At 38.9% G+C, this 25,320-nt stretch overlaps 1 protein-coding gene across 12 annotated transcripts in view; it reads right to left on the bottom strand.

Moving 5' to 3' along the window:
- NRG1 (neuregulin 1) overlaps window positions 1–25,320 on the bottom strand; it is a 215,107-nt gene that overhangs the window by 188,478 nt on the left and 1,309 nt on the right. The gene's annotated exons all lie outside the window — the stretch shown is intronic.

The raw sequence follows: 25,320 nt of genomic DNA, 5'->3' as shown, positions 1-25,320 counted from the left end.
AGCCATGGTCTTGCCCAGAGAGAAACTTATCTCAGGAAAAATTCTCTGCAAGACTGCAGGCTGCCGCAACAGGAAATTCTCCAGAGAGGATCACAAAGCTTAACAAAGTACGTACTCCCTTAATTCTGTGTTTGGGATGAGGAGAAACTGAAGGAGGACAAGGATAGGAAAGACACAGATGACACAGTCATGAGACGTCTATAGCCACTCCCCGCCATGCCAAAGTTACGTGTCCGAGAAAGATATAACTTATCCTTCAGGAATAAGGTGAAGAATGTCTCTTAACCACTATATGGATTAAGAATGGCTTTCTCGGGCTTCCCTAGTGGTGCAGTGGTTGAGAATCTGCCTGCCAATGCAGGGAACACGGGTTCGAGCCCTAGTCTGGGAAGATCCCACATGCCGCGGAGCAGCTAGGCCCGTGAGCCACAACTACTGAGCCTGCGCTCCGCAACAAGAGAGGCCGTGACAGTGAGAGGCCCGCGCACCGCGATGAAGAGTGGCCCCCGCTCACCGCAACTAGAGAAAGCCCTCGCACAGAAATGAAGACCCAACACAGCTAAAAATAAATAAATAAATTTATATATAAAAAAAAAAGAATGGCTTTCTCTTAACCCATACGAAGTTCATACCTAGATTGAGCTTCGACCAACTTTACCAGGCATTAGAGGTTAAAAAGAGAAGGTAAGTAACCCTAGAAAATTCTACAGCACTAGGCTAAGATAAAACAAGCAGAAGTTGTAAAGAAAAACCTGTCTTAAATGGCACTACCGGTTACCCCTCATCTTTTTTGACCCTGACTTAGGAAGTTCCAAAACCAACATTTCAACCGTCAGAAGCATCTCTTAGAAAATGTCTCATGGTGTTCTAATATCTATCATTTAGTACTTGGACATATTTCTAAAGCAACATATTTCTAAAGCAGATTTCTATCACCCATCATTTGGTAATACCTGAGATTTTTGAAAAAAACATAATGATTTAAAATTTCTTCATCCCGGATTTAACCTGGGAACTTGTGGCTGTGCCCACACAGAGTTCAAATCCTGCAGGACAAAGCATGAAACTCTCAGAGAGACTCACTGAGATAGCATCCTCTTGAAGACAAAAGTGATAACAGCTCATTTGCAGAAAAGTTTACTATTGAAACGAGCACTTGAGCTTTATGGTATATTTCAAACATGCAGGAGCAATTGTCAAGAGAGAACAGGCTCTATTACAAATCAGTGATTCCCAAGCAGTTAGTGCCCAATTCCCTCCTCTTCATATCCTAGAACACATTATTTTTTTGCTTTAATAATACTTAGGCAGTAAGAATAACGGAAACACCTGGAGTTGATTTTAACAGGACTTTGCTAGCCCAGGGTAGAGTCCAAATCTCGTCAGGCTAAATCTCACCCTTGACCTGCCAAATATGATTACCAGAATCCAGCCACTTCCCTACATCCTGCAGCTGTTCTCCCCCGCCCTCCCCCCCCCATAAACATCACATCTACCTCTCTGCCTAGAACTCCAACGGCAGCAAGAACACATGTCGCCAATTCAAGTGGAATAACAATTTCTGCAATGGACACTCCAAAGCAGAGACGCCTGGGTTTACCTCTGCACACACGCCTCTAGAACATTACAGGGCACTCTCACTGGTGATGGCCTGAAGCAGTCACTGCTGGAGTGAAACAGCAGCAACCTCAGAGCCCTAAAGTAACAGAACACAACAGTTTATTTAAAAAGAAGTGAGGGGCACATGAAGGTTTTAAGTCCCAGGCAAGGCAGAAAGTGAAGCGTCAGGCCCACCTATGTAGACAGACATCCAGGGGCACCATACGATGGGCTGTGAGACCTTGGTCAAGTCAGCTAACTGTTCATTGTTTTTCTCTTGAAGACGATTGGACGATGTTTTTTAATCTGGATTCGTGATGCACTGGCAAAATCTTGCCCCTTCTCTTGTAAACTCGGTAGTAACCACAGCAATTACGTTCAGTGAGATTTACACTTTGTCTGATTGTATCTTGAGCCACATTTTCTCCTTACTTCATTGAGGTTTTCATGATTGACCTTTTGGTTTATAAAGGTCATCCTTACCTCCACTTGAGGCATTTCCTAGAGATCTCCTTAACTGGAAATTGACGAGCTATAACCTTTCTTAGATCCTAAAGGTCAACAAAACTAGACAATTCATCCTCTAAATGTTACCTTCTGAAAATCCCTAACTTGAGGGCTCTTCAGGCCAACAAATCTCTTGTGAGGCATTCATACTGCCCTAAAATTTTTAGCTTCTTACTAATTAATGACTTCTTACTGATTAATGACTTAGTAATAGAGGGTAAGTTTTCCACAGTAACCCTCTGCTGCAAACAACTAAAAATGCTGAGTTAAATACAATGAACATCACCTTAAAAGGATGTGACAAAATAGGGAAATTTTAGGACAAAGTGTGAGGAAAATCTTGAGCCCAGAAATATAAACGAAATACCTGGGCAATACAACCACATTTCCTTTAAGGGCATTCGCCTACCCTAAGGAAGGGACCAAAAGTCAAGGCACAGGGCCTGCCCAAAGTCAGGAATCTTATAGTAGACCCTCTCCATATTAAGCCAGGCTCCAAAGGGCTATTCCCATATAGAAGCCCCCAGAGGAACTCTCATCTGAAGTGCCCGGTGCAGCACATCCACATGTGGTACCAGACAAGGAGCAAGTAGGAGCAAGTGAAACTGAACTAAGCACAGAGGACAAAAAAAGTCTGGTTTCTGGTTTGGATGCACTCAGATGACTGGGGTCTCCCAGCTAGCTGACAACCCACAGGAGCCGTGTGGCTGACAAGGTCCTGCCACCCGGCCGGGTGTCACGCCTGAGCCTCCAAGATGGCAGAGCCGAGTTCAGGACACTGGACCACCAGAGACCTCCTGGCCCCATGTAATATCAATGGGCGAGAGCTCTCCCAGAGATCTCCGTCTCAACACTAAGACCCAGCTCCATCCAACGGCCAGCAAGCTCCAGTGATGGACACCCCATGCCAAACAACCAGCAAGACAGGAACACAACCCCACCCATTAGCAGAGAGGCTGCCTAAAATCATACTAAGTTCACAGACACCCCAACACACCACCGGAGGCAGTACTGCCCATCAGAAAGACAAGATCCAGCCTCATGCACCAGAACACAGGCACCAGTCCCCTCCACCACGAAGCCTACACAGCCTACTGAACCAACCTTACCCACTGGGGGCAGACACCAAAAACAACGGGAACTACGAATCTGCAAAAAGGAGACCCCAAACACAGTAAGTGAAGCAAAATGAGAAGACAGAGAAATACACAGCAGATGAAGGAGCAGGGTAAAAGCTCACCAGACCAAACAAATGAAGAGGAAATAGGCAGTCTACCTGTATCATTCAGAGTAATGATAGTAAAGATGATCCAAAATCTTGGAAATAGAATGGAGAAAATACAAGAAACGTTTAACAAGGACCTGGAAGAACTAAAGAGCAAACAAACAATGATGAAAAACACAACAGATGAAATTAAAAATTCTCTAGAAGGAATCAATAGCAGAATAACTGAGGCAGAAGAGCAGATAAGTGACCTGGAAGATAAAATAGTGGAAATAACTACCACAGAGCAGAATAAAGAAAAAAGAATGAAAAGAATTGAGGACAGTCTCAGAGACGTCTGGGACAACATTAAATGCACCAGCATTTGAATTATAGGGGTCCCAGAAGAAGAAGAGAAAAAGAAAAGGACTGAGAAAATATTTAAAGAGATTAGAGTTGAAAACTTCCCTAATATGGGAAAGGAAATAGTCAATCAAGTCCAGGAAGTGCAAAGAGTCCCATACAGGATAAATTCAAGGAGAAACATGCCAAGACACATATTAATCAAACTATCAAAAATTAAATACAAAGGAAAAATATTAAAAGCAGCAAGGGAATAGCAACAAATAACATACACAGGAATCCCCATGAGGTTAACAGCTGATCTTTCAGCAGAAACTCTGCAAGCCAGGAAGGAGTGGCAGGACATATTTAAAGTGATGAAAGGGAAAAACCTACAACCAAGATTGCTCTACCCAGCAAGGATCTCATTCAGATTCAACGGAGAAATTTAAAACTTTACAGACAAGCAAAAGCTGAGAGAATTCAGCACCACCAAACCAGCTTTACAACAAATGCTAAAGGAACTTCTCTAGGCAGGAAACACAAGAGAAGGAAAAGACCTACAATAACAAACCCAAAACAATTAAGAAAATGGTAATAGGAACATACATATCGATAACTACCTTAAATGTAAATGATTAAATGCTCCAACCAAAAGATATAAACTGCCTGAATGGATACAAAAACAAGACCCGTATATATGCTGTCTACAAGAGACCCACTTCAGACCTAGGGACACATACAGACTGAAAGTGAGGGGATGGAAAAAGATATTCCATGCAAATGGAAATCAAAAGAAAGCTGGAGTAGCAATTCTCATAACAGACAAAACAGACTTTAAAATACAGACTATTACAAGAGACAAAGAAGGACACTATATAATGATTAAGGGATCAACCCAAGAAGAAGATATAACAATTGTAAATATTTATGCACCTAACATAGGAGCACCTCAATACATAAGGCAAATGCTAACAGCCATAAAAGGGGAAATCGACAGTAACCCAATAATAGAAGGGGACTTTAACACCCCACTTTTACCAATGGACAGATCAAGCAAAATGAAAATAAATAAGGAAACACAAGCTTTAAACAAGATACATTAAACAAGATGGACTTAAGTGATATTTATAGGACATTCCATCCAAAAACACGTTCTTCTCAAGTGCTCATGGAACATTCCCCAGGATAGATCATATCTTGGGTCATAAATCAAGCCTTGGTAAATTTAGGAAAATTGAAATCGCATCAAGCATCTTTTCCGACCACAACGCTATGAGACTAGATATCAATTACAGGAAAAAAACTGTAAAAAATACAAACACATGGATGCTAAACAATATGCCACTAAATAACCAAGAGATCACTGAAGAAATCACAAAATACCTAGAAACAAATGGCAATGAAAACACGACGGCCCAAAACCTATTGGAAGTAGCAAAAGCAGTTCTAAGAGGGAATTTTATAGCAATACAATCCTACCTCAAGAAACAAGAAAAATCTCAAATAAACAACCTATCCTTACAACTAAAGCAATTAGAGAAAGAAGAGCAAAAAAAACCCCAAAGTTAGCAGAAGGAAAGAAATCATAGAGGGAACTTATCTCCACATAATAAAGGCCATATATGACAAACCCACAGACAACATCGTTCTCAATGGTGAAAAACTGAAACCATTTCCACTAAGATCAGGAACATGACAAGGTTGCCCACTCTCACCACTATTAGTTAACATAGTTTTGGAAGTTTTAGCCACAGCAATCAGAGAAGAAAAAGAAATAAAAGGAATCCAAATGGGAAAAGAAGAAGTAAAACTGTCACTGTTTGCAGATGACATGATACTACACATAGAGAAACCTAAAGATGCTACCAGAAAACTACTAGAGCTAATCAATGAATTTGGTAAAGTAGCAGGATACTAAATTAATGCACAGAAATCTCTTGCATTCCTATACATTAATGATAAAAATCTGAAAGAGAAATTAAGGAAACACTCCCATTTACCATTGCAACAAAAAGAATTAAATACCTAGGAATAAACCTACCTAAGGAGACAAAAGACCTGTATGCAGAAAACTATGACACTGATGAACGAAATTACAGATGATATAAACAGATGGAGAGATATACCATGTTCTTGGGTTGGAAGAATCAGCATTGTGAAAATGACTATACTACCCAAAGCAATCTACAGATTCAATGCAATCCCTATCAAACTACCAATGGCATTTTTCACAGAACTAGAACAAAAAATTTCACATTTTGTATGGAAATACAAGACCCTGAATAGCCAAAGCAAACCTGAGAAAGAAAAGCAGAGCTGGAGGAATCAGGCTCCCTGACTTCAGACTATACTACAAATCTACAGTAATCAAGACAGTATGGTACTGGCACAAAAACAGAAATATAGATCAATGGAACAGAATAGAAAGCCCAGAGATAAAACCACATGCATCTGGTCACCTTATCTTTGATAAAGGAGGCAAGAATATACAACGGAGAAAAGACAGCCTCTGCAGTAAGCGGTGCTGGGAAAACTGGACAGCTATATGCAAAAGAATGAAATTAGAACACTCCCTAACACCATACACAAAAATAAACTAAAAATGGATTAAAGACCTAAATGTAAGGCCAGACACTCTAAAACTCTTAGAGGAAAACATAGGCAGAACACTCTATGACATAAATCACAGCAAGATCCTTTCTGACTCACCTCCTAGAGAAACAGAAATAAAAACAAAAATAAACAAATGGGACCTAATGAAACTTAAAAGCTTTTATACAGCAAAGGAAACCATAAACAAGATGAAAAGACAACCCTCAGAATGGGAGAAAATATTTGCAAACAAAGCAACTGACAAAGGATTCATCTCCAAAATATACAGGCAGCTCATGCAGCTCAATATCAAAAACACAAACAACCCAATTCAAAAATAGGCAGAAGACCTAAATAGACATTTCTCCAAAGAAGACATACAGATGGCCAACAGACACATGAAAGGAGTCTCAACATCACTAATCATTAGAGAAATGCAAATCCAAACTACAATGAGGTATCACCTCACACCGGTCAGAATGGCCATCATCAAAAAATCTACAAACAATAAATGCTGGAGAGGGTGTGGAGAAAAGGGAACCCTCTTGTACTGTTGGTGGGAATGTAAATCGATACAGCCACTATGGAGAACAGTATGGAGGTTCCTTAAAAAACTAAAAATAGAACTACCATACGACCCAGCAATCCCACTACTGGGCATATACCCTGAGAAAACCATAATTCAAAAAGAGTCATGTACCACAATGTTCATTGCAGCACTATTTACAATAACCAGGACATGGAAGCAACCTAAGTGTCCATCGACAGATGAATGGATAAAGAAGATGTGTCACATATATACAATGGAATATTACTCATCCATAAAAAGAAACGAAATTGAGTTATTTGTAGTGAGGTGGATGGACCTAGAGTCTGTTATACCGAGTGCAGTAAGTGAGAAAGAGACAAACAAATACCGTATGCTAACACATATATATGGAATCTAAAGAAAAAAATGGTTCTGATGAACCTAGGAGCAGGACAGGAATAAAGATGCAGACGTACAGGATGGATTTGAGGACACGGGGAGGGGGAAGGGTAATCTGAGATGAAGTGAGAGAGTGGCATGGACATATATACACTACGAAATGTAAAAAAGATAGCTAGTGGGAAGCAGCCGCATAGCACAGGGAAATCAGCTGATGCTTTGTGACCACCTAGAGGGGAGGGATAGGGAGGGTGGGAGGGAGACGCTAGAGGGAGAGTATATGGGGATATACATATACGTCTAGCTGATTCACTTTGTTATACAGCAGCAACTAACACACCATTGTAAAGCAATTATACTCTAATAAAGATAAAAAAAGAACCCCCCAAAAGCTACCCCCACATGTAACCAAAACAAAACCTACTTCTCCTCCAACCCCAGAGAACTAAGGACATTGTCTTGATTCTGAGGGAAGCAGGAAGGGAAAGCTGAGGTTAAAGTCAGGCTCTTGAAGCCCAGATAAGCAGAATGAGAGGCCTTGGAACCTCAGGCCATGAACTTGGTAGGGTCCCAGGTATCCAGCAGGAACAAACACAGACCTAGGCAGGCATACATGCACTTTCATCTTACATCTTGAGAAATGCCACAGATCATTTTCCTGAGCAAGAATTAACACAGAATCGGAGACAACCAAGCACGGAAAGAAACAGGCCTTGAGTGAGAACTACCATATACTGGAATCATCATACACAAATGAGGAAACAAGTGTGCTAGCTCTGCTAAAATAAATAACAAACTTGAAAATATCTCCAGGGACCAGGAGAATATAAAATGCTACACAGAAGATGTGAAAAGGGGTCAGCCAAATAAAGCTGCTAGGGAAAAAAAAGAATTGAAATGAAAAACTTAATGATCTTAGCAGCCGATTGTACAGAGCAGAAGAAACCATGAGTGAATCGGAAGACAGATCAGAAGAAATACAGCAATGGATGGGAACTCCGAAAGAGATGTAAAGAGAACTGATTAGGGTGAGAAGGTCCAACATACTTTTAATTAAAGTTTCAGAAGGAGAGAAGAGAATGGGAGAGAGGAAACCTTTGAAGAGATATGGGTGTGAATTTCCCAGAATAAACTAAATGTACAGAAGCCCAGTGAATCCTGAGCAGGATAAATAAAAAAGAATCCACACCTAAATACATCATAGTGAAACCAGAAAAGAAAAAAAAAAAGACAAAATCTTAAAAGCATCCAGAGAAGAAAGGCAGATTACTTTCAAAGGAGTGGCAGTTAGAATGACAACTAACTTCTCAACAGTTCTTGATTGATTAAAGTACAATGAGAGCTCACTGCATCTTAGTTTTAGACCAAACTGTATATTTTATCTATGACCATAATTGCATGCTGACTAAGCCCCTTCTCTTAGCTCTTTCTCAAAGTAATGGGAATAAGGAGGAAGTAAATTTCTGAAAATAATTCTGAAACATTTGGCAGCTTTTAGCTTTATTACCCAATAATGTGGTAAAGTCACTGTACTAGAAATAATGGTGCTTGGCTTGTAAGTTTTGCCTGTGTTAAAACCTTCCCACCAATCAATTAAAATTTCTTCCTGGAGCTGTACCACAGAGAAAGAGAAGAATAAGTGGAATTGATTCTCTCCTGGTAATAAATGGACCTCTGGATGATACACTTAAATATATCTCTAGGCCACAGATGAACCACCTGATGCTTACCCAATTCTTTTTTCTCTTAGATTAAGTTTTTGAGAAATAAGTTTTCTTTCATATACTTCTCCTCAGACCTCTGATTTGCACTTTATATCTTATCAGTAAATCTTTAATTATGATTGTGAAATGCATAAAATGAAAAAAACCATTTTGTGTTTCTATATGTGGGACCCAGTGGTTTTCATGTTAAAAAGGCAATCAAAATGACTCGGACACATTCACAGCAACAATCACAGCAGCTTAATCCACTTCACTTAAAAAGCAGTCTCCGGCTTTTCCAATAAAATATTTACTTTATCAAGAGGAGAATAAATTTGGGAATCTTTGTAATGGAAATTTTAGAAGTATCCTTGATGACAATTCAGTTACTAGAGAGAAAAAAATATGGTATATTAAATTAACTTAATATTATGATCCTTCTGTTAAGATGATCGACAAAGTTAAAACAACTTCTTGAGGAATTTCGTGCAGGAGATCATTTCTGGAAAATCAACAGAGCCTATATTAAAAAATAAAAGGAAATGTCTTACATAGAAAGTTGAGGATGGAGAAGAACAAAAATTAAATTTAAAGAACATACAACACTGAGAAAAATTAAACAATTGTATCATTTTTAAAGCAGATATATTAAGAATTTCTCAAAGACTCTATCTAGTCTGTATTCGTTGCTGCTTCACACTTGCTGGTCCTCGGTAGAGGTTAAATCCCATAACTGCTATATCATATGCTTTTTAGGAACAGCTACATTAAGGGTATCAGAGATCATAATTCACAGCCAGCACCCAGTTTCTATTGGGAATTTCACATAAAAGGCTTCTGTACTAGTAATTTTTAAATACATTTATTACCATGTTCTATATTTTCACTAAATAATTCACATACCGAGACAGATCTTCTAGGTGTTTCCCAAGATAAATTAACCACATTACTAGCTCACCCATCAAAAATTATTCTATAGAAGACAGACTATTTCCTACATACAATCAATTTGTTATTTGCCTAGACCTTACGTGACTATTATTTCTCGAATACCCTAAGATTTCTGAAAATGTACTCACTACTAAAGCCTCTGAGTGAAACGTACCAGGAAAACATTACACAAAATTTTGCAGGATGGTCTTGCAGAGACCACTGACGAATACAATGCAGATTTTGAATCATAGTTTTCTTTTACATCTAAAATGTTTACACTTCATCTAAATAAATCTCCTTAATCATTAGATAAGAATATAAAGCCCAGATATTTTAAACGACAGCCAAAACCATAAGAACATAGTGTGTTCTCTCTCTCTCTCTCTGTCTGTTTCTTTCTGTTCTGCCCGCCTGAGCAGTGCCCTTTCCACCCCATCACATTGGGGCTCCTTCACTGCAGCTCCTGCTTCCCTCTTTATCCCAAGAGATGACTGCTTATTATACAGTTTTATAGGTTCACACACACATACACAACACATTGTAAATCAACTATACTCCAATAAAAATTTAAAAAACGAACAACAACAAACACACACACACACACACACACACACACACACACACTGAAGCCAGGCTTTCACTCTCCAGCCCTCCCAGCTTGTAGTGCTTCCCTCGTTATGACCTGGAAGAGCCTTTCAGTCTGTGACTGGCTGGGAATCAGCATTGTCCTGCCCTCCCAGCCCCTTGGATGGGCTCCAAATGAACTCCTCAGTCTCTTTCTAGCCACTAATTAAGGCCCTCATTAATGGGGCCAGTTGAATATGAATCAGCCAACTCTACAAGTTCCTACCACCCCTCAAAGGATCTGTGTTGTCCTCAAGGCAAAGCCCCTCCCTGCTCCAACCTGGGGAGGGTCATTCTTCTGTGAAGGCCCAGTTTTTTAAAAACTTTTTATTTTATATTGGAATAGAGTTGATTAACAATGTTGTGTTAGTTTCAGGTATCCAGCAAAGTGATTCAGTTATACATATACATGTATCTATTCTTTTTCAAATTCTTTTCCCATCCAGATTGTTACATAGCATTGAGCAGAGTTCCCCGTGTTATACAGTAGGTCCTTGTTGGTTATCCATCTTGAATATAGCAGTGTGTACATGTCAATCCCAAACTCTCTAACTATCCCTCCCCTCACCCTTCCTCCATCCCCACCCCTGTAACCATAAGTTCATTCTCTAAATCAGTAAGTCTGTTTCTGTTTTGTAAATAAGTTCATTTGTATCGTTTCTTTTTAGATTCCGCACATAAACAATATCATACGATACTTCTCTTTCTCTGTCTGACTTATTTCACTCAGTATGACAGTCTGTGAAGCCCCAGTTTGACATGGTTCCCAGTAAGCTTTAGGACACCGTGTGAGGCCCAGACGAAAACCACAGTGTGTTGAGTCTTGGGACCCTCCTTTCTTTTAGGATGCTAGCAAAATCCTCCAGATAAAGGTCTGGACTAAATAATAATCCTTTAGGGGAGGAAAAAATAACAACTGCATCTGTCATTCCTCCTATTTCCCTCCTCCTCCCCCACCAAAAGCTAAAAAAATAAATATAAATAAATCTCCTAATGCAAATTGCACTACCACTTTGGAAATTTAATAATGGAGTAGGAGGCCTTTGACCCCCTAGGTCTCTGGGTCAAAGATAATTCAGGTTGTTAGTGATAAAATGTCACTCTGAACAGTGACTGGTCAGTGGCTCATAGATCCAAGGGGAAATGACTTGGTGGCCTCAGAGCAGCTGTCAAGGCACAAGTGTTCACAGCTCTTTTTTGCTTATACATCATTTCTACAGAGGATCCAGAGAGCCCACAGACATCTTTCTTGTTAGAGCCTCTTGCATGAAGGTATCGGTGCTTACAAAGTTTTAGGGCACTGAGGCAGCTCACACCCACACCATACATGAATTCACACACACACACACAACACACACACACAAACACACTACCCCCGTCTTCCAGGTTATGACATTAGGACTACTTACTTTACTGGTCATCTTGTCAGTTAATATTTATTGAACCCACTTGGGCACACGATATTATAACGAGGAACAATTAGATGTAAAAGTTTAGCTGATTTAAATTTCCTGCAACCCTCAAAATAATTAAAGTCATATCAGTGATGGACCCCCAAACTGCTATTTGATGACACAAATACATCTCTCTTATTTGGAAGCATAATAACACCTAAAGTACTATAAACGTTGAATTCACATACAGTGTCCATCTTAGATCTGTAAGTGTAGCGTCATGGTAATTCAAATGCCTACCCTGAAATCTGGATGCCTGGGTTCTAGTACTAGGACAGATATTCTTGCTGGACCTTGTGTTTTCCTCATTTGAAAAGATATGATTCAAGGACATGGCCTCTAAGATAACCTTTTCAGTTCTAACATTCTATGATTTTCCCCCAGGGCTACTGTAGTTGTATTTAAGAGCTTACTTTTTAGGCAGTATTAATATCGTTTAAGATTATTTTCATTACTTACCAGGAACGGTTGTTTTTTATTTATATAACGAACTCTTAACATAGCAAACACGATGTTCCAGGCAATGGTCTAAGTATTTACAAATATAAACTCCTTAAACTGCATCAGATTAGTTTCTTAACTGCCGCTATGTTCGTAAGAAGAAATGTAACACAAACAATTTAGGGTTAGCAAGAATTATAGATTGAACAAACCTCGAATTCCTATTCATTAGTCTGAATAATTAAGCACCGATTATTACTTCCTGAGAGCTTTAAGAAAAAGTGTGCAAATTTCAAGCAGGAAAACCACATATGATCAGTTTAGGAACAAATCCATGAATTGCTAGTACTGGTGATTTGCACTCATACTTGCTTATTAACTGATAGAAACATAATAATTAAATTGCTCCCCATAAGCTCCCACAATGAGTTGTTTTAAGCAAATTGCAATATTCCCTCATTTATTCAATCACTGAATAAATTCTTAAGAGCAACAACTATGTTCCCACCACTGTGCTAGCCCCTGGTGATATGAAAATGCATAAGACAGACATGACCTTGAGAGGTTCACAGTCTGGAGATATTAACGGCTAAAATGTGCACATATGATCAGCCAATTAAAAATTCCTCTGGGGGCTTCCCTGGTGGCGCAGTGGTTGGGAATCTGCCTGCCAATGCAGGGGACACGGGTTCGTGCCCCGGTCCGGGAAGATCACACATGCCGCGGAGTGGCTAGGCCCGTGAGCCACAATTACTGAGCCTGCACGTCTGGAGCCTGTGCTCTGCAACAAGAGAGGCCGCGATAGTGAGAGGCCCGCGCACCGCGATGAAGAGTGGTCCCCGCTCGCCGCAACTGGAGAAAGCCCTTGCACAGAAACGAAGACCCTACACAGCCAAAAATAAATAAATAAAATTAAAAAAAAAAATTTCCTCTAGGTGAGGACAATGGTTTATTCTCTAAGAATTAAAATTATGTAAGTGACAAAATAAAATGTTCGAAATAAAACTGAGATTGCTTTGCTCTCTATCCTGCAAACCAAAAACGAAGAGGATAAATAAATTTAAAATAAATAAATAAAATAAAGTTAATAAAATAGTCAGATAAAAATAGTCCAAGTATACTTTCTCTTTTATAGAAAATAAGGTGATAGAACATAGAAAGTTACCTATTTTTTTACATACATTAATAGATGTCTTTACAGGTTAATGACTTCACATTTATACCAAATCCTGAAATTTTATAAGGATTAGTAATCACAAAAGTAATCCTATAAGTAAACCTATCTAACCATTTAAAAGGTAGCTGTAGTCTATTTTAAGTATAATTATTTATTAATACTTTTTGAAAGTAACTGAAAAGAAACTCTGTTCCCATAGAAAGCATACAACCACATATTAAGGCAATGTGCAGATTTAGTACTTAGACCCTTATGTATGTATATCAATATATAATCAGTTCCCCTTTCTTATTTTATCGCGTGACCAGAAATAAGAGTGACTGTCCATGGAACCATCAGTTCTTACTTATATAAGAGGCTTTTAGTTATGAATGTACTCTGAAACATGACAATTCAAAGGATGGCTATTATTTCCTTAATTTGTCAAGGGAATTTTCAACAAAGAACCACCGTATTCATAATAAAAAAAAATAGATTCTTTTAAGTTCTAAGTAGGGAATTTTTTTTTTTTATATTTTATAAGGAGTTGACATACTAATACTAGCCAAACACTGAATCTTCCAAAGGGTGACTTCTCTCTTTGAGTGAATGTGAGAATGGTAAGACCACTGGGGGATGAAGACATTGTTCTCTTGGTACAGTTGCAACTTATCCTGCTCAAGAGCAACAGCATTCTTCAGAAGCTGTGCCATCCAGCCGCCCATGAGTTTCACAGAAACAAATCACAAAAGGGTATCTGCGTTAAGGTCAGCAGTAACTTTACAAAGTCCCATGTCTAAAATGACAAAAAGAGCATTCAGCCCCATGGCTGCCTCTCTTAGTATCCCTGTTGTCAGAAGGTGTAGGCGCCTTGAAGTCCCCCCAGACATGCCTGTCTAGATGCAAATTCCTGTAAGACAGTTGCTACCACCCTTCCGGCTACAGGGAGTTTTATTCCCAGATTGCTGGGCTCAAGGCAAGATGGCTGCATTCTGCCTTTTCATCATGATTTCAAGAGGTGGAACGAAGTAAGCCTACCTTCGGTGGAAGGCGCAAGGAAGCACTGAATCTTGTCTTTACCTTACAGAGTGTGACTTTAGGCACCAAATTCAGATACAGGGCTTTCACTGAGCTTTTTATGTTTTGTGAATATTTATTCTGTCATCAGTAGCATATTGTAAGTGGTGACATTTCTTCCCCCTGCCACAGTCCAACTTAGATGCTCTCTTGGCGAAGGGGATCTCTTTTACATTCAATCTGAGAGGGCAGTGAATCTGTAGGTCTCAGGGACTATATGCCCTACACTGTCCCTTACCTTCTGCTAAATCCCAGGGAAAGATAATGGCCTTTGTCTTACCTGCCTTCCTGAAGTGGACCCCAGTCCTTTTTGATGGGGCATAAATAATGAACACAACGTTTAAAACTCTAATGTTGCTTTCCAAATAGCAAAATATTTAAAACAACTATTTCTATCGACATTTCTCCTTCCTGTCAGGTTAAGGGCAAAGGAGAACATACAATATAATCAACATGTTAAAACAAAACCCAAAAAACAACCCTTAAGACCTAAGTCTCCCATTTCTATTCAATTTAATATATGGAAAATTATGTATTTCATTTTCTATTCAACTCAGTATTCCAATAACTGGTTTTCTCTTGACAAATCCACCAGCTCATTTCCATAATTCCTGTATATGTATAACTCTTTCCCAAAATGGATAATGCATGAGCCGTTTCCTCTCCCCACCCCCCCAGGGAAGATTCCAAGTATACAGCAAGGTGACCTCACTAAAGCAACTTATAATCGCTATCGCTATCTATTTTCTGTATTCGAACTAATCTTCCTGGGGGTAATGTACCAGTCTTCAGTATATCTCTCAGAAATAGATGACAATAATTTTCAATATTACTGCGATCATAACTGTTAATAAAAATCTACCATTTCACAAGCTTCCAGACAGGCTCCCCTTTTTTATTTATTTAAAAACCATTTAAAGTGGAAAATGTAGAAAAGTCCATAATTTCAAACAATGAAATATTGTGCTTAAAACAGAAACTGTCACTCTGTTGGCAGAGAAAAGAGAAAATACCAAAAGAATATAAAAGCAGGCTTGTATATATATACACAAAATAATGTGAACTTAATATAGAAATGGAAAATTTTGTCAGACAATAAAGTTACACACACACAACACAATATGCTCCAGTTAAATCAATTCATCATTACAATTATCTATCCTTGTAGCTCAGGGAACAAAATAGTCAATAAATATAAATAGAAAAATGATTCTCACTTATTTATTCTATAAATATTTGTACGTAAAGTACTCCACTAGGCACTATGTGTAAAACAAAATTATCCTTGACCATCAAGACATGGGAGATTAGGAATGGGAAAGTTACATCTAAAGAACTAACTGGCATATGTTTTAAAAGAAGTGTCTGCGTGTGTATTATTAAAAATACGAGTGCACATAACCTATTTTTGCACCAATCTGTTAAAACATCACTGCCCGTGTTCCTCCATTCTCCAAAAATGAGTTTATCTATAGACCAAAGTTCAAGGTCAAGAGTATCTGGCTGATCTTTTTATGAATGTGTTACATATATGACATCCAACTCTCACCAAGAGTCCAAAGCCGTAGAATGTATACCTGATAAATATTTGATATGTATTATCAACAACATGATAATTTACAAAGAACCTCTGTGTATAAGACCCTGTGAAAAAATGTACAGTATTTATAGTTATTTGTGGAGGGCTTAAAGTTCAGACATTGATACATACATAGCAAGAAGATGATAGCATTAGATGAACACACATTGGAAAAGTGCTTAGATTTTGTTGATATTTAAACTCAATAAAGCTGATCATTTAGTCCTTACTCTGTACCCAGCACAATACTCGACACTACTCCTTAGAACAACCACATGAATTACATAATATTATTTCCCACAGTGTACACACATAGAAACTGAGGCTTACATAGCTGTCATCACTGTCAAGAGTTCACACCACGCAGTCAGAGGACAGAACCAGAGCCTTGCCTTTCAACCCCTGCTCTGGTCTAACTAAAACCAGCACCTCTCAACCCTGGAGGAACACAGCCGTCGTTAAGCCAGGGCCACCATGCAAGTGTCCCAGAAACCTCTACTCAGTGCTGCTCAAGGTCAAATTTTCATGCTGATGTATTCTGAATCACACTATATTCAAATACAAGAATTCTCATTCGGCCTGCTGGTTAGGAAAGAACAGAGCTAATTTTTCTTTCTAGTGGTCACATTCAGAAAACGGGTTTTTATTTTTAAGGCGAACAGGCCAGATAATTTGGGGAAAAGGCAAAATACTGCTCAGTTCTCGAGTGCTGCCGAAAGTCAGGATACTGCTGGTTTGGAGATGGCTGGATCAAAGGGGTCAGAGGTGGGACCACACCCAGGGGGGCTTGAATCCAGGTTTGTGCTTTTCAGGGGGATTATGTTTCATCCCATCTCCTGCAGAATATATAGATTTGGATTCAAAATGTCATCCAGGGACTTCCCAGTGGTTAAGAATCCACCTTCCAATGCAGGGGACAAGTTTCCTTGTCGGGGAACTAAGATCCCACACGCCCCAGGGCAACTAAGCCCGTGCACCGCAACTAAGATCCGACGCAGCCAAACAAATTAAAAAAAAAAAAAAGTCATCCATACTTCATACTTCCTTCACTCCAGTGGGTTTGGAGAGAAGATAAGAGAATCATCAACATGAGGATTTAGAATGTTCATTTGGGTTTCACTGAACTGCATAGGTGCACGTTTTAGTCTCAGCTCAACCCCAACTGAGGCTACAAATGGATATGACATTGGACCCCATCCAAAGAAGTCTTCCTACTGTATACTCATATATTACATGAATATATAAAACAAACACAAGACAACCCTTTCATTTAAATATTTGTAACCATTAATATAGTATAAGCTCATAACTAAAAGTCAACTTTCCAAGTTTGGAAGGGAAGAGAGGCAAAAGGAAGTTCCACAAAAATTTTTTTTCATATACTAAATCATGTTAAACATAATACAAATGTTCACACTGTAGACACAAAACCATAGTGTGCTGTGTCCCAAATGAATCCTGCAGCCTACTTCACATCGACTGCTACTAGAGCAAGTTACCAACCCTCTTCTGCGCCCCTTCTTATCTCCCAGTACAACAGAAAGTCCACGGCATATGATGAGGAGAGGGGAGAAAAGACACATTTAGGGAAAACCAGAAACTTCTCTAAGTCCTGATAAACTTAAGAATAGAGAGAACACTTGATTCACAAAATACATATCTCTAAACACTAAATAGCAACATATGTATTTATCTTTATAAAAGAAAACTCTCTTAATGAGCATTAGTTTTCCTTTAAATACCTGTTGACTATCCCCTTCATTTTTTTCTTTGACTTTTGGATACATATCTTATCAGTTCACTCATAAATACGATTTCCTATTATGATATACACAAATGAAAACTTTTCAATAAATGATGTACTAAATAGTTAAGATCAAAAACTCTCTCTAGGGCTTTAATAGAGAAATTTTTCTATGCATAATGAATATCCAAACTTTGCTTTACCTAGGGTTGAAATATATATTTTGAAAAAGTTATAAAATGTGTAGGAATTTTAACTTTTAATTCTGGAATCCTTAAATATAAGACATTCAGTATTCAGAACATTTCAGTATATGCATAAAATTTATTTGTTCTGAAAAAAATTCCAAATTAGAATTTAGACATTTCCATTTAAATATTGGTTTTATATTTACTATGGAATAGCTAAGAAGACTGTCACATCCTTTAAAAATGCAGTTTGTCTTTACAACTGTGAGATCATATGTAACAAACAGATGAGTTACAAACAGAAACATATGCACTTTAAAAAGCTGGCTTTACCTAAGTTCTAACCTTATTTATAAAGTAATATAGGCCATTGATAATGAGCACATTTTCACATGGCAGTAAAATTCACACTTATTAAAACTACTGGGGCTTCCCTGGTGGTGCAGTGGTTGAGAATCTGCCTGCCAATGCAGGGGACACGGGTTCGAGCCCTGGTCTGGGAAGATCGCACATGCCGCGGAGCAGCTGGGCCCGTGAGCCACAATTACTGAGCCTGCGCGTCTGGAGCCTGTGCTCCGCAACAAGAGAGGCCGCGACAGTGAGAGGCCCGCGCACCGCGATGAAGAGTGGCCCCCGCTTGCCGCAACTAGAGAAAGCCCTTGCACAGAAACGAAGACCCAACACAGCCAAAAATTAATTAATTAATTAAAAAAAAAACTACTGGAAAAATTGTAGTACTGTAAAACTGAGTAAAGTTTAAAAAAGTATTATTCCATAAAACAAAGCCAAGATTGTTCACTAGTCACTAATATTTCTCACTCACATCTTTGTAATCTCTGTAGAAATATGGTGGGTAAGATAAAGCATAGTAACAGTTTGCTAACAGGTTCAATAAAAATCCAAGTTATATGTTGTGATGGAAATGTACTACTTTTCTCTCCAAGGGAAAATGCCCATTGCCCTGGCACTCTACCTTTATGCTGAATTCATTTTATATGGCTATCATATTACCTATTTATTGGAGAAAATGCCACTGGTTTAATGACTTCCTAGCTCAGCTTCCTTTTATACATTACTTTAACCTCACTTAATTAACTTCTACGACTTTTTTCCAAGTTGTCACTACGATATTTTTAAAAATACCATGTAAAGCATAAAGTCAAACTACTAAACAGAGTCCAAATATTAAACTATATGACACTGACAACATTCAGTCGTGTATCATCTACAGAATTGACAATTTCTGATGGTTCAACCTAATAAAACATTCCCTGACTCTCACATCACTGAAACTAAAATTCAGCAGCTGCCCAGAGGAGCCAGCTGCCTGCCAACTGAAGCTATGAAACAGAAGGTTTGGGACACTGTCGCAGACCAAAGGCTACTGCCCATCAATAATACCTTTCTTGGACCAAAACAATGTGAACAATATTGCCCTTTAAAAAGAGAAGGGGAGTAACAAACTGGGAGTAACTCACAATGAACATGACCAGTGCAGAGTGGAATAAATCGTGAGCAAATAACAGTGACTCTGCGACAGTGTTGTAACGTTAGCCCGTGATCCAAAAGAATTAGTCACTCCAACCCATTTTCAAAAACATGTAGCTCAATCAAAGTAGAGTTCTTAAACATTTTAGCTAGGGGTTGAGGATAAGGTGTGAAGACATGAAAACATGCGTTCCTAAAGATCCTCTGTGTAATTTTGATGTGCTCGTGTATTATTTTCCAATGCCATAGTGGAACTTTTAAATATGACTAAATGTCTTTGCAGGTACTGCCCGAACTTATGCAAAAGGAACTGCTCTAAGGGGCAACTGAAAGATGCTTATAAGATGCTAAGTTCTCTGGGGAAAAGTTATTGGCTGACATATACACACTACTGTATATAAAATAGATAATTAATAAAGACCTACTGTATAGCACAGGGCACTCTACTCAGTGCTCTGTAATGATCTATATGGGAAGAGAATCTACAAAAGAGTGGATATATGTATATGTGTAACTGATTCACTTTGCTGTAGACCTGAAACTAACACAACATTGTAAATCAACTATACTCCAATAAAAATTTTAAAAATAAAATAAAATAAAAGTAAATCTCACAGATGTGCCCTTGCAGGTTTACAACTGCATCGTCATCATCAGAATGATGTTTCGGAATGTTCTTGGGGGATTTGGTCTATTTTGGTCTAGCTGGGAAACAAACTCCAGTTGAGGTAGTAACTGATGAAATCGGGATCCTATTCTTCCCCATAGATTGCCCAGAATATCAAAGTCACTTAGAAAGAAAAAAGGAGTCGTTCTTTGGGGAATAGCAGTGTGATGCTCCTGCAGCACCCTCTGGAGGCCAGAAAAAGGTGACACCAGTGAAACGGAGAAAGAAGAGAATTCTGACCTTCCAAAGGCAGAACTCCACAGATCTTACTTGGACTCAAAAATGCACTTATGCAATTGTAATCAAGGCGACCTAAGAAGCATGCGTACTTAATTTATAGTTTACAGATGCAAATAAATCCAAGGTGTATGTAACAACATTCTCAAATAATTGTTCCTTCATTTAAAAAAAAAAGGAATGCACTGATTAATGTATTTCACCCTGCATTATGAATTCCTTGGGGAATTAGTTGCAGAGGCATTTTTTCATAGTTAGAAGAGAGGGATGTGAAAATGTGACATTTTCATTCACAAAATGTAAGTAAGCAAGGTTATATAGGGTATTACTGTCAAACTTTTCAAAGTAGTCAGCTTTATGCTTATCAAAACTGAGAATAAATTAAGCTTTTTTTTTTTTTTGCTTCTAACACCTCACTTTTTCTAAAGCAACAAACACTGACATCTATTGGCATTTTGGTAGCTCGCTTTTAAAGAAATCTGTTAAAACTCACGAAGGGACACGCGTGCAAACATGTGTAGGATTAGGATGAACCCACAACACCACTTGGTGCTTTGAAGAAATTTCATTTTATGTACCTGACAGCATATTTTAATAGATGTTATTTTCCTCTGATGAAGATAAATCAGTTTTTAAGCTAATACTATATGATTTACGTTTCTGTATTTTCTGTTTGTCAAGAGGAGAACTCGAGGGTTGATCAAAATATTAGAAGTCCACTTTTCTGCTTCTCTGAGCAAATGAAATCACTCACCCAAAATACTGACACTTGGTTTGTTTTCGTCTATCCTAACAGAACAGGATAAGATGAATACCGTTAGTGTCAAATGTAACTTGTCACTTTGAGAACGCTAATAAAACACTGATTTGCTAAGAATCACACTTCCAGAGCTTTAAGCACTACCTATAGCCATTCTAGTGTGTGCGGAGGTGGGGGAGGATAATGAGAGATGTAGATTTTTTTTTAATATTCATTATTTTGTTTATATTTAGAAACACCTGCACTGGATTCTATGAACCTTGTTGGCAATATACTCTTACATTTGATAAAAAGATAACAAAGGGCATGTGGATCTACATTTTCCTTTTCAATTTGTACTAGTCCCAGAAGAGAAGACTATGCATGCATTCTACATAAGCATCAACTCTTCAGTGTGGCCAGAAAAGGACTCATGTTTCAAAACCTTCTCAAGTTTGAGACCTCAATCTTTTTCTGCCAGAGATAAAATGATATTGCACCTCACTCTACTTTCAATATTTAGACTGAATTCAGGACTGTTTTCATAAAACCTATATGCAGTTATGGTATTTGACATACTTATCCACTTTTCTCTCTATTTACAGGTAGTAGATATTAATATTTATACTCACTCTAATCTAAGGCCAGCTCTGGATTATTTTTTACCGTACAAGGTAAATTTGGAAAACTGTGTCAAATATCTTAGCAAAGGCACAGAAGATCTGTGTCTTAAATCATTTTCTGAAGAGAGCTAACATTGCTGGGGCACTTACTACTGCTATTATCTCATTTAAGCCTCAGCATAACTTTATGATAATAATTTTATTATCCCAATTTTACAAGTAAGGAAACAGGCATGGAGAGATTAAGTAACTTTCCCATGACTATACAGGTAGGGAGCAGACCTAGGATTTAAATCCAGGCAATCGGGCTGTAGCACGAAGTACCAGGTATCCTGTAGTAGTGAGGCATTTTCGTACTAAAGGACAGGCGATAAAACACACAAAGCATCTGTTACACTGCCTGGAACATGGTAGGATATTTAGTAAATAGTAGCTCCCTTATTAATAAGTATCAAATGCTAGTGCCTGGCCTGTGATGTGTTCATTGCTCTCATACTGGTTCAATATTTTCTGATGACTTACATATTTTATGGTCTTTTCTTCCCATTTTTCCATCATATCATTTTCTCATTTTGCAGATATGAGAACAGTATCCCAAGTTTCTCCCACTCTTTCTGCTTCAAAATCATTCTCCAAAATAAACCTGCTTCATTCTAAAATTAGTATTTAATGTCTTTAATAATTACATCATCTAAGTGGTCACAAGTCACCAGCTTGAAACAGATCACTGGACATTCCTCCTGTTCTGTAAACAGGCGCTGCCCTGGTAGTGACGGGGCACTTCATATCCAAGAATGTTGACAAGCACTTCAGCATGGGAAGCCACTGAGTTAACAAAACAGGTGGGTGATGTCACCCGGGAAGCACATGGCCAGCTTCTACCCATTTGGGATACTAAGTGTTTTGATGTTTCCACTACTTGTACTTACAAACGCCCCTTCTGCCAGGGATGAAGGGAGACCCAGTAGTTCTAGAACTGAGCTAGGCTTGATAATGAATGGGTTCCAGGTCATTTAAAAGGAAAAAAAAATAAAAAGAATCCTTTGCAGAGAATCCTTTGCAGTGTTTTAATGAAAGAAAAACATCAGCAAACAGAGATTCAGAGAAGAAGCTTAGAGCCAAATACCAAATGGGTGGGGGGGAAGCTCTGGTTTTGTAATTCAGGCTTCAATAGACAAAGTTTGTTGAGCTGAATCAATATGAAAAGTCTGGATATGGGAGATCCAGCATCTAGGAGGTGCAGGAAGTTACAGCACCCTTGGTACATGGATCCTCGTTACAAAGCCCAGGATTATGCTGAGGTTGCTTTTTTTTTTTTTTTTTTGAGCAAAGAAGAAAAATCAATGACCCCAAGGGCCTGGGAACTATTAGAGTCATTACTGCGACACAGATAATTCCGTTGAACATCTGCAGCCATAACAGTGTGCAATTCAATATTCAGTATAAAAATGCGATGCTACGAAACATAGGTACGTATGTATCACATACCAGTCACACGTGTCGCATGAAAGTTAAAGAAATCTTTTTCCCCTAAAGCTATCCCTCCAACAGATGTGTTTATGCCTCCGCATATAATACAGCACACAGCGGGGCTGAGGGGCTGAGTTCTCTCAGCCTTATCTCTCCCTTGACTGTCGTGAAGTAATGTTATAACCTCCAAAAAGAGGCTTGGCTGTTGCACGGGCATCAAGTAGGACAGAAAGTTTCAGTGACTGTTTTAAGAGAGGGGTGAAACCTGGGATTGAAGGGCACTGATGGAGGAGCTATGTAAGAGATGGGTGTCCTGTAAGCCCTAATTTGAGCTGGTATGCCAAGTGGCGATGTTATAGTTATGGCATCTAGAGGTCATTCCTTTGAGGATGCCTGAGGACTACAGAGTGCAAAAAAGCTTGAAAAAGAGGTGTGGGTTTCCCTCACCAACCATTATGGCTCTCAGTTATTTCTCTCCTAAGATAAGGAAAAGTACACTGACAGCATTACAAGGGAAATGACAAGAAGGAAAGAAACAGTGATTTCAAAGCAATACTATTTAACGCCAGGTGCTTTTATCTAAAGCAGGTTTCAAGTTGATCGTTGTTTTTGAATCAAATGAAGAATAAATGTTCTTATCTGCTTTATAGGGTTTAACAAGCACAAGGTGCCCTGGAGGGGGGATAAAAAGTTCCTCCCCAAGGAAGACAACTACCTGATGGAAAAGAGAGATACACTTTAAAACCAGCCTAGAGCCAAGTTCACTCCAGATTCTCTGGGAAGAGAGTCAAGAGAATGTCACTTAAAGATGCCAATCTATCTGGTTCAGAGGGAATCACAGCGGTGGGACTGGAAAGCATAATGAGAGTCACCAAGGAAGCTCTCGGACGCTGTGTCAGGAGAGAATATTAGGTAGTCCCAACACAGCTGCCTACCTAATAGATGAGATCTGTAGGGCACAGAAATGCCTGTTGGCTCTTAAAATCTCTCCCACCCACCACGGGTGCTTATCTGAAATGTCTTATGTTAAGTAAGGCGTTGCTGCCCTGAAGCCTTGACAAAGTGCAGACCTGTTACCTGAAAGGGATGCTACTTCAAACCACCGTCCCCTCCTTAATTCATCAGACGTCCTCCAGAGGACCATAGAAACGTCTGAAGGCAGAGTACTCCCGGGCAGGACAGAACAACACTTAAAGAGCCCCGCAAATAACTCTTTACAACTTTACCACTGTGGTCAGGTCTAAGAGCTCTTTCATTTACCAAGATAACCTTCGAGAGGACAGTAGAGAATGTCACTTAGGGAGATTGCTAATCCAGCTCCCCACTTCAGCCCTTGTTGAATAAAATGCGATAGGGTATCTCCAAAACAGGGAGAAAGTAAGGAAAATTTCAATACACCCTCATGAGGGCTAATGAAGGGTAATGAAGGTGGGGTAATGAAGAAGCACGCACAGGAATGGTCAGTAGCCAAACAATTATTCTCTGTTCAATTTGTTTTGCTCAAAACCTGTTTAAGGTCTCTGCCAATAAGCCAGGCTCTGAAATGCTCTCAGCGATGCCAGTAAGAGAACTAGGCAAATCTTGTTTTCTTCCTGCAAGGAACGGGCAAAGACTTCTGTAAGATAACAGAGTGCCATTGAATTAATTCTTCAGAAATGCTTTATGAAATGTGCTGGGGGATGTTCTAAGTGCCTTGAGGTATCTGGATCGATTAATAATTGGGAAGTGCAGAGGCAGAAAAAAAGCCCTTATATTCTTCCCCCTCCCCTCCATTTTTTTTAAAAGCATCTTCTTCACTTAATCACTCATAAACAAGTATTTATTTGGGGCGCCTCCTCTGTCCAAGACTGTCGAAAGCATCAGCCCTTCTTAGGGAAACAGAAGGTGAAACTGTCATTCACGTCCGTGTTCCGATGATCAAGCACTAGACATGTCTCTAGAAAGCCTCAGCTGCCATTTCATTCTATTATATAACCAGTGAGCAACTGGGTTCAAAAGTTCAAATGAACTTTTGCTTTGGGG

This window comes from Balaenoptera musculus, chromosome 21 (assembly GCF_009873245.2).
Source record: "Balaenoptera musculus isolate JJ_BM4_2016_0621 chromosome 21, mBalMus1.pri.v3, whole genome shotgun sequence".
NCBI classification, from domain to species: domain Eukaryota; kingdom Metazoa; phylum Chordata; class Mammalia; order Artiodactyla; family Balaenopteridae; genus Balaenoptera; species Balaenoptera musculus.
This window is presented reverse-complemented; position numbering and strand designations above follow the sequence as displayed.